At 36.3% G+C, this 15,517-nt stretch overlaps 1 long non-coding RNA gene across 1 annotated transcript in view; it reads left to right on the top strand.

The window, feature by feature from the left end:
* The first annotated feature begins 741 nt into the window (after window positions 1-741).
* The window catches only part of LOC126944002 (uncharacterized), a 35,134-nt gene continuing 20,358 nt past the window's right edge, over window positions 742-15,517 (top strand). The window contains exons 1-2 of the long non-coding RNA XR_007721932.1: window positions 742-1,460; window positions 8,864-9,078. This is a non-coding gene — a long non-coding RNA (uncharacterized LOC126944002). The remainder of the gene's footprint in view (window positions 1,461-8,863; window positions 9,079-15,517) is intronic.

Below are 15,517 nucleotides of genomic sequence, written 5' to 3'. Positions count from 1 at the left end.
GGAAGGAAGGAAGGAGAAAGAAGGAAAGAAAGAAAGAAAAGAAGGAGAGAAAGAGGGAGGGAGAGAGGGAGGGAGGAAGGAAGGAAGGAAGGAAGGGAGGGAGGAAGGAAGGAGAAAGAAAGAAAGGAAAGAAAGGAAAGAAAGAGAAAGGAAGAAAGAAAAAGAAAGAGGAAGGAAGGAAGGAGAAAGAAGGAAAGAAAGAAAGAGAAAAAGAAAAGAAAGAAAGAGAGAGAAAGAGGGAGGGAGAGAGGAAGGGAGGGAAGAAGGAAGGAAGGAAGAAGGAAGGAAGGAAGGAAGGAAGGAAGGAAGGAAGGAAAAGGAAAAAAGGTAGGGAGGCAGGGAAGAAAGAAGAAAAGGAGAGAAAAAATTAGGCAGGAAGAAAGGGAAGAGGAAAGGAGGGAGAGAGGGAAGAAGTGGAGCTACCTCCTCCATTAGGTAGAAGAGGCCCAATATTTAGGAACTGCGATACTTTTAGGGGTCCACATCAATGTCATAACTTTATTTTTGTTTAAAATCAGAAGAAAAAAGTGAATATAACAACAAATATATACTATTGAATTCTGCGTGTATCATATTTATTCATATACCAATGCAGTCATAAAATGTAGTTTTTAAATTTATTTAATGGAGAAAGTGGCCCATAAAAGTGTCCAGGGCCTACAAAAGTAGGAACAGTCTCAGGAAGGAGGAAAGGGGAGGGGAGAAGATAGGAGGGAAGTGAGGGCAACAAAAGAAGAAAAGCTGGAAGGGAAATACGGTAAGATTGTGAGATTTTGTGCTTGGTAATAATGGTTGCTGAGGATTCTTCCAGTGGTAGCTTCTAGATGATTATCCGGTTAGAGAACCTGGTTTGGAGACTTGGATACCATTACTGAAAGTTGTATTTTAACTTTCTGGTGATCATTAATGCACTGGGGAAATAGTAACAGAAGCAATAAGTTACTTTAATTCGTCCCATGTTTCCTGGTCTGTATTGTAGCACAGTTGTGGCCTTAGATTACCTGAACCCTTTAAGTCATATTTATGATCTTTAAACTTTAGCGAAGCTGAGGACAAAGGAAAATCTTCACCCTCAGAGGAACAGATGTCATTTTTTCTAATATTGTAAATTACTGGGTCAATGCTTCTTTTCCTGAGTAAGGGACGGTTGTAAGTTAAGGAACTTATGAAAGCTCTGGCCTTCCTAGGCATCTCTCATCCTTTGACACTTTTTTAATTTTCATTTTCAAAATCCTTAGTCCAAGTAATCACTGCCAAGCCTGGCCTCCCCTCTTCCACTTGCAGAGGAGGCCCCATGAATTCTCTGGAAAACTGTTTCTCTGGGGACCATCTAGACCTTTACAGACTGAATGCAGCAAAGAAGAATTTACTATAAGAATGTGTCCTTGTAAGTTGGACCAGAGTACAAAATATTACCATGAAACTCAGCTGAACCATTTGATTCACTGGGCAATATTTAGGTAAGTTGCTCTGTGCCTCAGTTTCCCCATTTGAAAATGTGCCAAACAACACCTTCTATGCAAAATTATTGTCAGGATTAAAATTAAATTATGTGTATGAAGCATTTAGCACATGCTTGACAAGTTTTGGATGCCAATTAAATGATGGCTATTATCTTTACTATCATTAATTTTCATTTTTTCTCAGTTATTAAAGAGATGATACCTATTGTACATAAATTAAAGGTATTGAAAAGTGTAAAGAATCAAATAGAAAATCACCCATAATCACTTCACCTAGAAGCAACTAATTTGACATTTTGGGATATCCCTATTCCACTCACATGTTTGACAGCATTTTAGATACAAACTATTGAAACTAATAGGAGGGTGCCATACAAAAATCAATTGTGTTCTTATTTATCTGACATCACATAATTACAAAATGTATTTATTAAATCTGGTGTGATTTATAATGGCAACCCAAATAATAAATATGTAGAGAAAAAAGCTAACAAAAATGTACACTTTTTGTGGGAAAAAAAATAGGAAATGTTACCTTACGTCATAAAAAAAATTCAGTATCTGAAGATATAGATCATAGTTATGGGTGATCAGATTACAAACCGACAGTTCTTCCCAAATGAATCTATATTTAAATTCAAAGTAATTCCTATAAAATCCCAACAAGGAGCTTCAGAAGATAATACTAAAATTTCATATGAGAGATAAAAGAGGCAGTAATAAATAAAATTTTGAATAAGTAGAAAAAACCAAGGGACTTACCAGGTATCCAGGTTTATTAGAAATCCATAGCAATTGTGACATCATTATAAGGTGAAAATACAGACCAACGGGATTCAATAGGAAACTCCAAAACAGATCCAACCATCTACAGAAGTGCAATGTAGAATATAATGGCCATAGAAATCAGCAAAGGGAAAGTGAACTACGTAATCAATAGTCCTGGCACAGCTGGTTTTCCAAAAGAAGATAAATAGAATCAATCACTTTCTCACTCCATGCACAAAGAATTATTCCAAATGGATTAAAACCTAAATGTGAAAAGCAGACCTAAAAATTTAGTGGAATATATAGAAGAGTATTATCTTTATGCCTTGTAATAGTAGATTTCTCAACCATTGCTGAAATGTATTCTTATTTCTTAATGATAACTTTGCATTTATTAAAACTTGAAAAGTCTATACAACAAAATACTTTAAAACAAAGCCAAAAGGCCTGAGAGAAGATATTAGCAACACACTATCTATGAAAGGGATGATATGCAGAATATCTTACAATTAATTAAGAAATGCATAGAAGGCAATAATAAAATGAACAAAATTTATGAATGTACAAGTATTAGAACAGAAAACCCAAAAGACCAATGAGTGAGTGAAAAGATGACCAGTCTCACTAATGATAAAGAAAATAAACACTAAGATACCATTCCACACACATAAGATACTTTAGAATTGAAAAGTCTAACAATACCAAGTGTTGACAAGAATACAGAACAAAGCAAATTCTCATACTTTCTTGTTGGGTGTGTAAATTTTTATAATCATTTGGGAGAGTAGTTTTGCAAAATCTAGCAAAATTGAAGATAGGCATAACTGAGACCCAGCAATTTTACTCCTAGGAATATGCTCTGGAGAAGGCTTTGTACATGTGTATGATGTGCAGGTACTGGAATGCGTAGTGCTATAACCTAGGATGTTCATAATAGCCACAAGTGGAAAGCCCTGCAGATGTCCATCAATAGGAGAATAGATAAATGAATTGCATATTTATGCAGTGAAATACTCCTCAGCAAATAAAATAAATCAACCAGAAATACATACCTATCAAAATGAATTGATCTGCCAAACAAAATATTACACAGAAAAAGAAAACTGCAGTAAGTTGTTGGTTACATAAAATTTCAAATATAAAAACAATACTCCTATGCTGTTTATGGGTATTTCTATGTTGAGTAAAAGTATGAAATTATGACTTAGATTAATAATCAGCAAATTCAGGGTAGTTGCTTCTGAGAAGAGACTGAGAAAAATGGAATGAGGGAAATTCAGTAGATTTCAACTGTCTTTATAATAATGCATCATTTAGGAAAAAAATGAATGTGAATATGGCAGAGTAAAACATTTTAACAAAGTTGAGTGATGAATGCGCTGGCTAAGTTACATCATTCTCTGCATTTTCTCTATACTTTAAAGATTTCATAATATGACAAATATTTTTAAAGATTAGACAAATGCCTGTTGCAATTGCAGTTAAAGGAATAAAACCCAGTTGTTCACAAATATGCCAAATGAAAAGCACATTGGTAAAACAAACAAATAAATGAATAAAGGTCTGGGAGAGGAGTAACTTCCCAGGGAGGGAACTGCTAAATGGAACAGTTGAGTTTTTCTTCTTGACTGGCTGATATCCTCTAGAGTTTTCTTGTATTAAGTGTCAAGCCATTTGTACTAGGTATGATGTGGAGAAACCTGGAGCCACAGGCATCCATGCACTCTGAATTTCACCCAACACCACCACACCCAAACACAAAACAAAAACATTTGAACCATGACCAGCAAAACCAACATGCACCAGGTAAGAGATAAAAATGCATAATGTACCGTGGTGTGACCCATGCTTGCTCAGTGAGATGTGGCTCTGAACTTCCCTGAAGTCAAAACAAAGAGGCAAGCATGGCCAATCCCAAGATTTGCAACATCCAACAGGCAAAATCAAAGGGCTTTTCAGGAGAAGTACAAACATTTCAGGAGATTAGAGCCCGAAAGAAAATTCTCCCTTGTTATGATAAGGATAAATACAAAATGAGAAACAAAGCCATCTACCCAACAAACAGCCTAGACACTGAGCACTGAATCTGCTCCAACCATCCACACAACTTACTGTCTACACTGCATTATCATGACCTTCCTATTCCGTTGTCTTCATTAATGACTTCACTACTCAAGGGGACTTTTGTCCAGGCATTGATTGTTCATTACAGGAACTTCCCCAAAGACCTAGCCACTCTTCCCTGGAAAGAATCAACAGACAACTGGGGCCCTAAGAGCCTTTGAATCTTTATTGTTTCTCCAATGCTTTCAGTAGAAAGGGGATACAGAATGGGTGCTGATATCTGTTACTAGGTAATAAGCATCTTCCACAATTTTAAATTGTATTACTAACATCAATAATTGGTATTCAGTGGGTCCTAAAGATTTTGCATTTATTATCTCATTTAATCATTAAAACATCTCTAAATGCATGGTACTGATATTTTTCCCATTTTACAGATAGGAAAACCAAAGCTCAGACACAGACATTAAGCAACTGGTCCAGTGTCAGGCAGTAACTATCAGAATCAGGACTTGAATTGGATCTGTGTGCCTTCAGTGTCTGAGTCCTATAACCAGTATGCTTTACTGTTTCTATCGGAAAAATTCGAGTCTATACCACCAACAACTGGTTGATTTTAGACTCCATAAAAGGAAGAGGCATGGCCATTTCTCCATCTTGAAAATTAGTTCCATGAGATAGCTATTCTGAATCTGACCCTGTAGTTCTCTGGGGTTTGTGAGTAGCCAATACGTGACCAGCCAATACCCCTCTTTAACATAGCCCGTTCTCTCCCACTCCGTCCCAAGAAGAAAGCATGGCCTTTGTGATCCAAGCTCCTGGAGTCCCCTCTGTGAAAGCAGTGCGGGCTCCACAGACCCAGCCTAGGGACCATTTGGCAGGCTGAGCCATGTGGTCGTGGGCCAAGGTTCACACAGGAGTGCGGAGTGATTTGCAATCAGTTGGGAGTGATTACACATTGTTTCTCATCGATAGGCAGGAGGGAGCCCTGACGGGATAATGAGATGCAGCTGATGGAAAATCACAGCTGACTGTCGCCAGTGAGCGAGCTTGCACAGCCCTGCAGTGCTGCAATCGAGTCCTCCCCACTGCAAAGGCCAGGAGAAAAATCTGTGGAATTTTAATACTAAGCCACCCCACAGTGCCAAGGGAAATTGACTGGAGGGTCCACCAGTTGAGGAGCAGATAATTGGGTAAGAACAGGATACAGGCGATTCCTCTGGACAAACCACAAACCCTGCCAGGACGGGGCTCCAAATAGCTTTCCTAAAAAGAGACAGTAGCCGTGCATAGGCAGCCCCTGGGAAACGGCTAAAATGCAGGGTACTAAAGCATGGGGCCCCTTTGTCTTGCCTGGCCCCAGCAAAACAAAATGAATTTCTTTGCCTCCGTGCGTTACCTGCACAGGGTCAGAAACTGCCACGGAGTGTTTTTCTCACTGTGCTCAATGAGAGAATCTGTTTAAGCTATGTTTCCATGGATCAGTACGCTAAGGGCCAACTTGAGCCCTGTTTACCCTTCTGTAGTCAAGGAAAGACAGCTGTTTGCTTAAATTGAGGTCTCCTTCTTCCATGACAGTCATTACTGCCTCCCCAGTTAGAGGTAATAAGCTTGAATTTCCCAAGCAGATGTGAGTTGCTCAAGTCTTGACTTCTTGTAAAGGCCATCCAGAACCCAGAGTGATGTTCCTGAAGAAGGTACTAAAGACTAAGTCTTCATACTTGATTACCATTCCCGATGGAGGTGCAAAGAGGTCCCTAATAAATAAACTTGCTGAGTGCACAACTCTGGCCCAGACCTTTAACCCTGTTTCCTCACATAGCATTTCTATCTCCTACATTTAGGCTGTGTTGCCACTGAACAACTCACTGGACTCATTCATAAGAAAGGAGGTGGAATTTGGCCAATCAGTGCTTGGCTAGTGAGCACCTAAATAAACAAATAGTGCAGCAAGTTGACTGAGTCAAACCCTTGGTTAACCCATTCAGTTTTGTTTTGTTAACAACTTACAATATTCCTTTTTTAAATTAAAGACTTTTTTATTTTGAGAAAACTGTAGATTCACAAACAGTTGTAAGAAATAATGCAAAGAGTTTCCTTTTAGAGTTTACCTCATTTTCCCCAATGGTAACATCTTGCAAAATTATAAGGTCAAATCACAACAGGATATAGACACTGATACAATTCATTGATTCCCAGATATCCCTTGTTTTGCTCATTTATTTTATGCAACCTATCTTACAGGTAGGTTCCAGCATCCAGCACCATGGTCAAGGTAGAGGAGTTCCATCACCACAAGAATGCCTTGGGTGCCTTTTTGTAACCCTCCTCCCTGACCCATCCCTAACCCCTGCCAACCATTAATCTGTTTTCTATTTCTACAATTTTCTTACTTTAAGAAATCTACATCAATGGAATTGTAGAATATGTATTATTTCAGAATTGACTGCTTTTTCACTTAGCATCATTATGTGGATTCATCCAAGTCGTTGCGTGTATCCATAGCTCATACCTTTTTATTGCTGAGTAGTACTCCATACTATGGACGTACCACAGTTTGTTTAACCATTCACTTGCTGAATGACATCTGGGTTACTTCTGGTTTGGGGCTATTTTGAATAAAGTTGTTTTGAATATTCATGTGTTAGGTTTTTGTGTAAACATACATTTTCATTTTTCTGGTATAAATATCCCAGAGAATAATGGCAGGGTCATATGACAATTGCATAGTAAGTTGTATAAGAAATTCCCAAACTGCTTTTCAGAATGGCATGGTCATGTTACATTCCCACCAGAAATGTATCAGTGATCCAGTTTCTCTTCGTGCTCACTAGCTTTTGGTGTTGTCCCTATATTTTATCTTAGCCATTCTGATGGGTGTGTAATGATATTTCACTGTGGTTTTAATTTGTACTTACCCAAGGGCTATTGATGATCAATATCTTTTCACATGTTTATTTGCCATCCATACACCCTCTTCAGTGAAATGTTTATTCATATATTTTGTGAATTTTCAAATTGGATAGCTTGGCTTTTTTTTTTTTTTTTTTCTACTGCTGACCCATCCCACTTTTCCATTTATTGCTAGTGACAGAAACTAAAAAACTTGGCTTCAGCCTGCTAAAAGCTGAAAACGAAACAAAATAGAACAACAACAAAATAAGGCATGTTGGACAAGTTTCCATGAGTTTACATATGTCCTCTCACTTAATGATCACAATCCTATGAGTTAATTTCTGTTTTCTTTCTTATGTTACTGTGAGGAAAAAAGCTTGGAGAAACTGTGTGCCCAGGGCCACAGAACAAGAAAGTTGCAGAGATGGAAACCCAGGTATCCTGACAGTATAATTTGTCCTCCAAATGCCTGTATTATACTGTCTACCTGTGTATTGTTTGATTTATTTGACAACATGAAGTCATGTCTTTTGTAATCACACACACAAAAATATTGCTGAAAATAACTTAATTTTGATCTTTAAAGGAAGAGATATGTCCTCTCTTTGACCAGCTTAGCTGCAATGTCAGTTTACCGGTTGTGGAGTTGAGCCTGTGGTCCATATACAGCCTATGGGAATGCTCCCTTTAGGACTTTTTGCCCATAAACAAACTTCTAAAACTTCTTGAATATTCTAATGATTTACAGTGTCTAAAAAGAAATCTTTTTTTTAAGAATACAATTTTTTTTTCCTTAAAATGTGTTTGGCTGCTTTCGAATAGCTCCTGAGAATTAAGTGGTCTCTACAATGTCTCCTCCGTATTCCAAATAAACAAGTCAAAGCCCGAAAGCCCTGTGGTGGAACATGACCCAAACACACAAGTCGTTACGGCCTAAAGTCACCTCGCCAGAATATACCAAAAGACAAACAGAGAGCATTCTTTAAATATTTCCAGTTCGAAAAAAAAAAAAAAAAAAAAAAAAAAAAAAACCTTATTTCTTTTTTTAAAATAACAAGCCACTAGAAAGAAAATAGTAAATAAATGAAAAAGTAAATAGTAAATAAAATGTACATTAATTAAAATAAGTAAGTATTTGCTTGACAAAAAAAACATCTCCAGTAACCCCAAATCCTGCAAAGGAAAGAAGTGGAGAGTTGGGACTTGGCATAAATACTCCAGAGCTCTCCCTCAGTCTCTTTATTTCATACTTTTCTGATCCACTGACATCTCCCCACATACTCAAACCTCTACAAAAAAATAAACACTAAAAATTAGAAAAAAAAGTATGATTATTTTTCTAAGGGCTGTTCATTCTACCATGGAAATATTTCTTCCATTACTAACATCCTTTCTGTTCTGATGACCACTAACTTAGTTGGGCTCATGTCACTTGTTTTCTTCTGGATTCTTGTAACAATCTTCTCCCAACTCCAGTTTCTTTCTTCTTCAACCCATCTTACCCAGACTGCCATATTAACTGTCACAAAACACAGCTCAAAGACCTTCAGTGGCTCCCCACCACCTGCTGATGCAAGTACAAACTCTGCAATTTGGAATTCAAGGCTATTAAAAGAATTATTTCAGTCTAACTTTCCCTACTTTTTCTCCCACCTTCATTCTGTCCAACCTAGGGGGAGAACCAATTCCAAGCTGGCCTTGCCACCTCTGTGCGTTTCTTCAAGCTGAGCCTTTAGCCTGGGCTGTCCTCAGGGGACATGTGGCCATTCATTGCCTCCTTCAAAGCCGTCAGAGACCCTCCTCCATAGGATTTTCCTTTTCTCCTACAAGTCAAGACCTGGAACATCAGCTAATGGTAATCCTCAGTTTAGCATAGCTGCCCGCAAAGGTAAGCACTCTGAAGGCACTCTTAATCTAATCTTAACAATGATGTGAGTTAGGCAGTCATCTGCTGGTAAATGTTTAACAACTGGTTCTTGGGGGAAGGGAGGGAGATAGTACATGCATATATTTGCATACATACATTTATTGTAACTGTGGTTGATATAAAGGACACAAAGCCCACTTAAATATTCAATACTCCTTTTTGTAAATTCCATATAGCCCCTCAATTCTTAAAGACTATTTTGTTGTTTTTTGGTCAAATAATTATATCTATAGCCAAACTGTGGTTGTGAAGGACAGGTGAGGATAATTCCAACATAAATATTTGTTGATATTTTGTTTTCATTAGTGAGTAAGGTGAAAGTGAAAATGTGAAATGCTGGAACTTCACTTATTTATTAATGACATGAGTGAATTCTTTGCTAGCTTAGATAATAGCGATGAAATGCTAAAATAATATTTGCTCAAGTTGTTATTTGCAGACACTGCACAATTTTATGGTTAATATGCATCATTAACATCATTTCTAACACATGCTTAAGTCTAGAGAATTAAAATAACAATAAATTAAGCCCTGATTTGCCTATTTCCATGGTGTAAATATTTCCATCAACCACTGATTTCAAGCTGCTGACTTGATGTCACTGAACATGGAGGCAAGAAAAGATGCACAGCTGCTCCCTGTTACACAATATTTCTACTATACAGATATAATAGATGTAAATAAACCAAATAATATAGGTACATGTAAAATAATTAGAAAGTTTTGAGTCTTGAGGATTTATTACCTTTGTTTTAATGTGATTGATTTGATGATAAATTTGTATAATTTAGTCCTTAATTATGACTGTGCTTAATAATTGACCCGAACATTTTCTGAAAATTTAATAATCAGCTCTGACATTCCAGTACAAGCCAACCCCAGCATCTCGCTGGAATAAGAGATTATTAATGCCCTTTTTACTGATGAGGAAACAGTTCTCTAGTCCAAATGTAAATGTGTCGATTGAGTAAATAAATCTATATAAATCAAAATTATTTCACCAGTGCTCCACCAACCTGAGATCCTGGTCATATTTATCTTCTTCATCTCTGTATCATTGGGCCCAGCACTGCAACTGGCTTGGGGCAGAGCTCAATCGATTCTTGTCAACTTTGCCCTTCCCTCCCTATTCAGCCGTTTATAAAGAAGGCTGACCTACAAACTTATTTTGGTGAGAGCATAGGAAAGATCTATTCTTGAGCAGTGAAACACAACTGGCTTCCTCCACTCCATACCGCAGATCTGACCTAGCTCTGTGACCTCAGCCTGCCACTGCACTCTAAGGCTCAAAATGGAAACCACGTGATACAAACAGAATAAGAAAATAATTACAAAAGGCCTTTTGTAAACTGTAGAGCGCTGCATTCTAGGGATTTGTTCTTTTAAAAGAAGAGAACCCATGGTAGAGGCGGGAAGAAATATTTTCTCACTTCTCTGTAGGTATCCATATCTCTTACTAAAAAATATATTGACTCTGGAGAAGATGGGAGAAGCCCTCCCACTAGAAGCAACTATAATAGTAGACAAAAAATATATGAAATAATTATCCCCAAGCACTGTTGCAGTGCAGGATTCCATTGGCTTTCCACCTGGACACACTTTTTTATAATGTAAACTAGGGAGAAGGATCTAGAACAGCACAATCCAGCTCAGTTGGGGAGACTGAGATGACAGTTTGGGGTCATGATGTTGTTTTTGTAACATGACGTTACAAAATTATGTATAAATTAGATATTTATTCTGGATTCAAGATAGACCAATGTATTTTAACATGACATAGTATGAAAAGTTTATTGATATGGTTTCACATTCTGCATTGCAACTAATCTCACAAATTTTTTGATGATATAGTTGCTTTTCATAAAAACATATTTTTATGTGAAATGGGGTTTATCATTGCCATTTTAAATCACTTAATAAACATTTACAATTTTTACTTTTAATTTATAATATTTTAAATATAGATAAATATTATGCACTTGAAGGGCCACAAGACAAAAGTATTTGACAAGGGCTTCCCTAGAGTCAAGGTTGTTCTAGACCCCTAACGGAGTTTAAAAGAAGGGTTGAAAGTATTGTACTGATCTGAAAGTAAGTTAACTGCCCAATAAGACAAAATTCAACACTTTATTAAGATTTTGTTAAGAATGACTAGGAAATTTAGACACTCAAAATTCAGTATCCATACAATCCAATATCCAACCAAAAATTACTAGACATTTGAAGAACCAGAAATATGTGGTCCATATCTAGGATAATATTCAGTCCATGGAAACAGACTCCAACAAAATGACAGAGATAATAAAATCAGCAAAAGAAGAATTTAAAAGAGTCACTATAAATATGTTTGTATTCAGGATTCCCCAGAGAAACAGAACCAACAGCATAGAGATTTATCATGATGGATTGGCTCACATGATTAGGAAGGCTGAGAAGCCCCACAATCTGCCATCTGCAAGCTGCAGCCCTGTGAAAGCCTGATGGTCTAGTTTCAGTCCAAACTTGAAGGCCTGAGAACCAGGGGAACCAACAGTGTAAGTCCCAGCCAGAGTCCAAAGACTGAAGAACCAGGCGCTTCAGTGTCTAAGGGCAGGAGAAGATGGATGTCCCAGCTCAGAAATAAAGAGCAAATTCACCCTTCCTCTGACTTTCTATTCAGGCTCTCAACAGACTGAGCGATGCCCAACTGTATTATGATGTCAATCTTCTTTATTCAGTTGACTGATTCAAATGCTAATATCTTTCAGAAATACACTGACAGACACGTACAAAAATGTTTTACCAGTCAACTGGGCATTCTTTGGCTGAGTCAAATTGACATGGCCATGCGGGATGGCTCATGCCTGTAATCCCAGCACTTTGGGTGACTGAGGCAGGCAGATCACTTGAGGCCAGGAGTTCAAGACCAGCCTGGCCAACATGGTGAAACCCCATCTCTAATGAAAATACAAAAAAATTAGCCAGGTGTGGTGGCATGCGCCTGTCATCCCAGCTACTCAGGAGTCTGAGGCAGGAGAATCGCTTGAACCTGGGAAAAGGAGGATGCAGTGAGCTGAGATCATACCTCTGCACTCTAGCCTGTGCAACAGAGACTCCATCTCAAAAAAAAAAAAAAAATTGACACATAGCGTTACCGATCACAATGTTCACGAGTATAAAGGGAAAGAATAATGTAGAAGAAACATAAAGAATCTCCAGAAAGAAGTAGGCCGGGCGCCATGACTCACACCTGTAATCCTAGCACTTTGGGAGACTGAGGTGGGTGAACTGCTTGAGCCCAGGAGTTCAACACCAACCTGGGCAACAGATGAAACCTCATCTCTACAAAAAAATAAATTAGTGAGGCAAAGTGGTGTGCACCTGTGACCTGCAGTCCCAGCCACTTGGGAGGCTGAACCAGGATCATCTGAACCAGGAGGTTGAGTCTGTTGTGAGCCAAGATCATGACACTGCACTCCAGCCTGGGCAATAGAGTGAGATCTTGTCAAAAAGAAGAAGGAGAAGGAGAAAGAGAAGAAATAGATGCTATAAGAAAAGAAACAAATAGAAATTCTAGAACTTGAAAATACAGTATCTAGAATTTGAAAGTACAGTATCTAAAAATCTAGAACGTGAAAATACAGTATCTAAATTTCCTAGTTATATTGCTAGATGGCTTAATAATAGACTAAACAGTGCAGAAAAAAGTGATGAGAAACTTTAACACAGAAGAATATAAACTATCCAACACAAGGACAAGAGGAAACAAAGCTGAAAACAAAATGGAACAAATTTTCAGTGACTTGTGGTGTGGTATCATGCAGTCTAATATACATGTGACTAAAGCAGCAGCAGGAGAGAAGAGACAGGAACAGAAAATACATGGAGAAAAAATGATGGAAGTTTTTCAAATTTTTTGAAGTTCACTAAACTGTAAGCAGGATAGCCAAAGACACACACACCGTAACCAAGACACATCATAATCAAATTGCTAAAACCCATGATACAAAGAAAATTTTAAAAGCACCAGAAGAGGAAGAGTTAAACAACGAAACTACACATTATATAAGAAAAACAATAAGAATATCCAAAGTCTTTGTAAAGAAATGCAAACTAAAAGGTAAAATAATGATGTCATTAAAAGGCTGAAAGAAAAAAAAATTTCAACTTAGAATTCCATATTCAATTAAAATACTCATTAACAATTAAGGAAATGACAACAACACAAATTTCAGACAAATGCAAACTCAGATAATTTTTCATCAGGCCTGCACTCTGAGAATATTGATGAAAATGTTTCAGGCTGAAGGAAAGTGACATTAGATATAAATTCAGTTACGCATAAAGGAATGAAGAGTGTGATTCTATAGGTAGATATAAATAAAATACTTTTATTGTTTTTAATGTAATTTAAGGCTTAAAATTCATAACAGCATATTTCAGTATTATCATAGGTTTAGAAGTGAAACATATGGCAATAATAACAAATAGCCGAAGGGGATAACGGAAATAAACCGTGCTAAAGTTCTTACATTTACATCAAGTTTTTAAATAGTATTTGAAGGTATACAATGATAAATTAGACATGTGTACTGTAAATATAAGAACAGGAACTTCAATAAATAAATATATATATGCACACACACACATATATATATATGTCTACATACATACACATGGAAATTAATAAATAAAACACTGAGATGTAGGTAATAAACCAATACAGAATAAAAGGTAGAATACTAAAAAAAAAAAAAAAATCTGAAAAAATTACTCATTTTATCCAAAGAACGACAAAAAAGAGAAGGAAAGAAACAAATAGAAACAAATATCAAGGTGGTAGGCTTAAACCGAAGCATGCCAATTTTACATAGAATGTAAATGGGTTCAGCACTCCAAATGAAAAACAGAATTTAACAGACTAGATGGAAAAGAAAAACACAACTATATGTTTTTTCACTAAAGATACATTTTATATATAATGACATAAACAAGTTAAATATAAAATAATAAAAATAATACAGCTACAAATCGTAAGAAAGCTGGAGTGCCTATATTGATGTGAGACTAAGTAGATGTTAGGACAAGAAATTTTTCCAAACATGAAGAAAGATATTTTATGTTAATCAATAGGTCAGTTTACTAAGAAGACATAACAATCCTAAATCTGTGTGCTCCTAATGACAGAGTTTCAAAATACTTGAAGCAAAAATGACAGCACTCATTGTGAAATGGATAAATTCACGATTAGAGATGAAGACTAATAAAGGCACGTAGGCAGAAAAATCAGTCTAGCCTATCAGTGAAATCGACTTCATGTTTATAGAACACTGTATCCAACAACTTCAAAATATGCATTATATTCAAGTAGGCATGAAATAGTTCTAACAGTAGGTATGTGTGTTGGGGCACGAAAAAAGTCTCAATGAATTTTTTTAAATTAAAATCTTACAGGGTATTTCTCTGGCCACAAAGAATTAAACTAGAAGTCAATTACCAAAAACTCTGGAAAATCCACAAATATTTTGAAATCAAACAACACTCTTCAAAATAATGCATAGGTCAAAAAAGGAAACATAAAGGACATCAGAAAATAATTGGAACTGAACAAAAAGATAAACAAAAAGAGATCATAACCCATCAAAATTTGTGGGATGCAGCTAAAGCAGTTTTGTTTGTTTGTTTGTTTGTTTGTTTGTTTGTTTTTGAGATGGAGTCTCCCTCTGTCGTCTATGGTGCTGTGAAAAATAATATCTCATTTGGTTTTATGGCAGCATAGTATAGGAGGAAATTTATAGCTTTTAAGTATTTATAATAACATAAAAGAAAGATTTAAAAGCGTGGACCTAAATTTCCACTATAGGAAACTAGAAAAATAATAGCAAATTATATCTAAAGTATTCAGAAAAAAGGCAATAATAGAAAGAGTGGAAATAAATGAAAAAGAAAATGGATAAACAACAGAGAAAAATCAAGGAAACAAAAGATTGGTTCCTTGAAAATATTAATATAATTCATAAACCCCTAATTACACTATCAAGAAAGAAAGAGGAATCACTTACTAGCAATATGAAGAATGAAAACACTATAAACACTACCAACATTAAAAAGATAACAAAGGAATATTGTAAAGAGTTTTTTACCAATATCAAGACCTGTTTCTTAAAATATACAAATTATTAAAACTGATAGAAGAAACAGAAGTTTCAAATATTCCACATCTATTAAAGAGTTTTAATTCATAAACACCTATCACAAAAGAAAATTCAGTTTCAAAGCTTCTCTGTTAAATTTTATTAGACCTGCAAGGAAGAAATAATGCTGCTCCTACATAAATGCTTTCAGAAAACAGGAAGAAGAAACTATTTTTACGTCGTTTTATGAGGACAACATAACCCTGATAGCAAAACCAGACAAAGAC

The sequence above is a fragment of the Macaca thibetana genome, chromosome 20 (genome assembly GCF_024542745.1).
Source record: "Macaca thibetana thibetana isolate TM-01 chromosome 20, ASM2454274v1, whole genome shotgun sequence".
NCBI classification, from domain to species: Eukaryota; Metazoa; Chordata; class Mammalia; order Primates; family Cercopithecidae; genus Macaca; species Macaca thibetana.
This window is presented reverse-complemented; position numbering and strand designations above follow the sequence as displayed.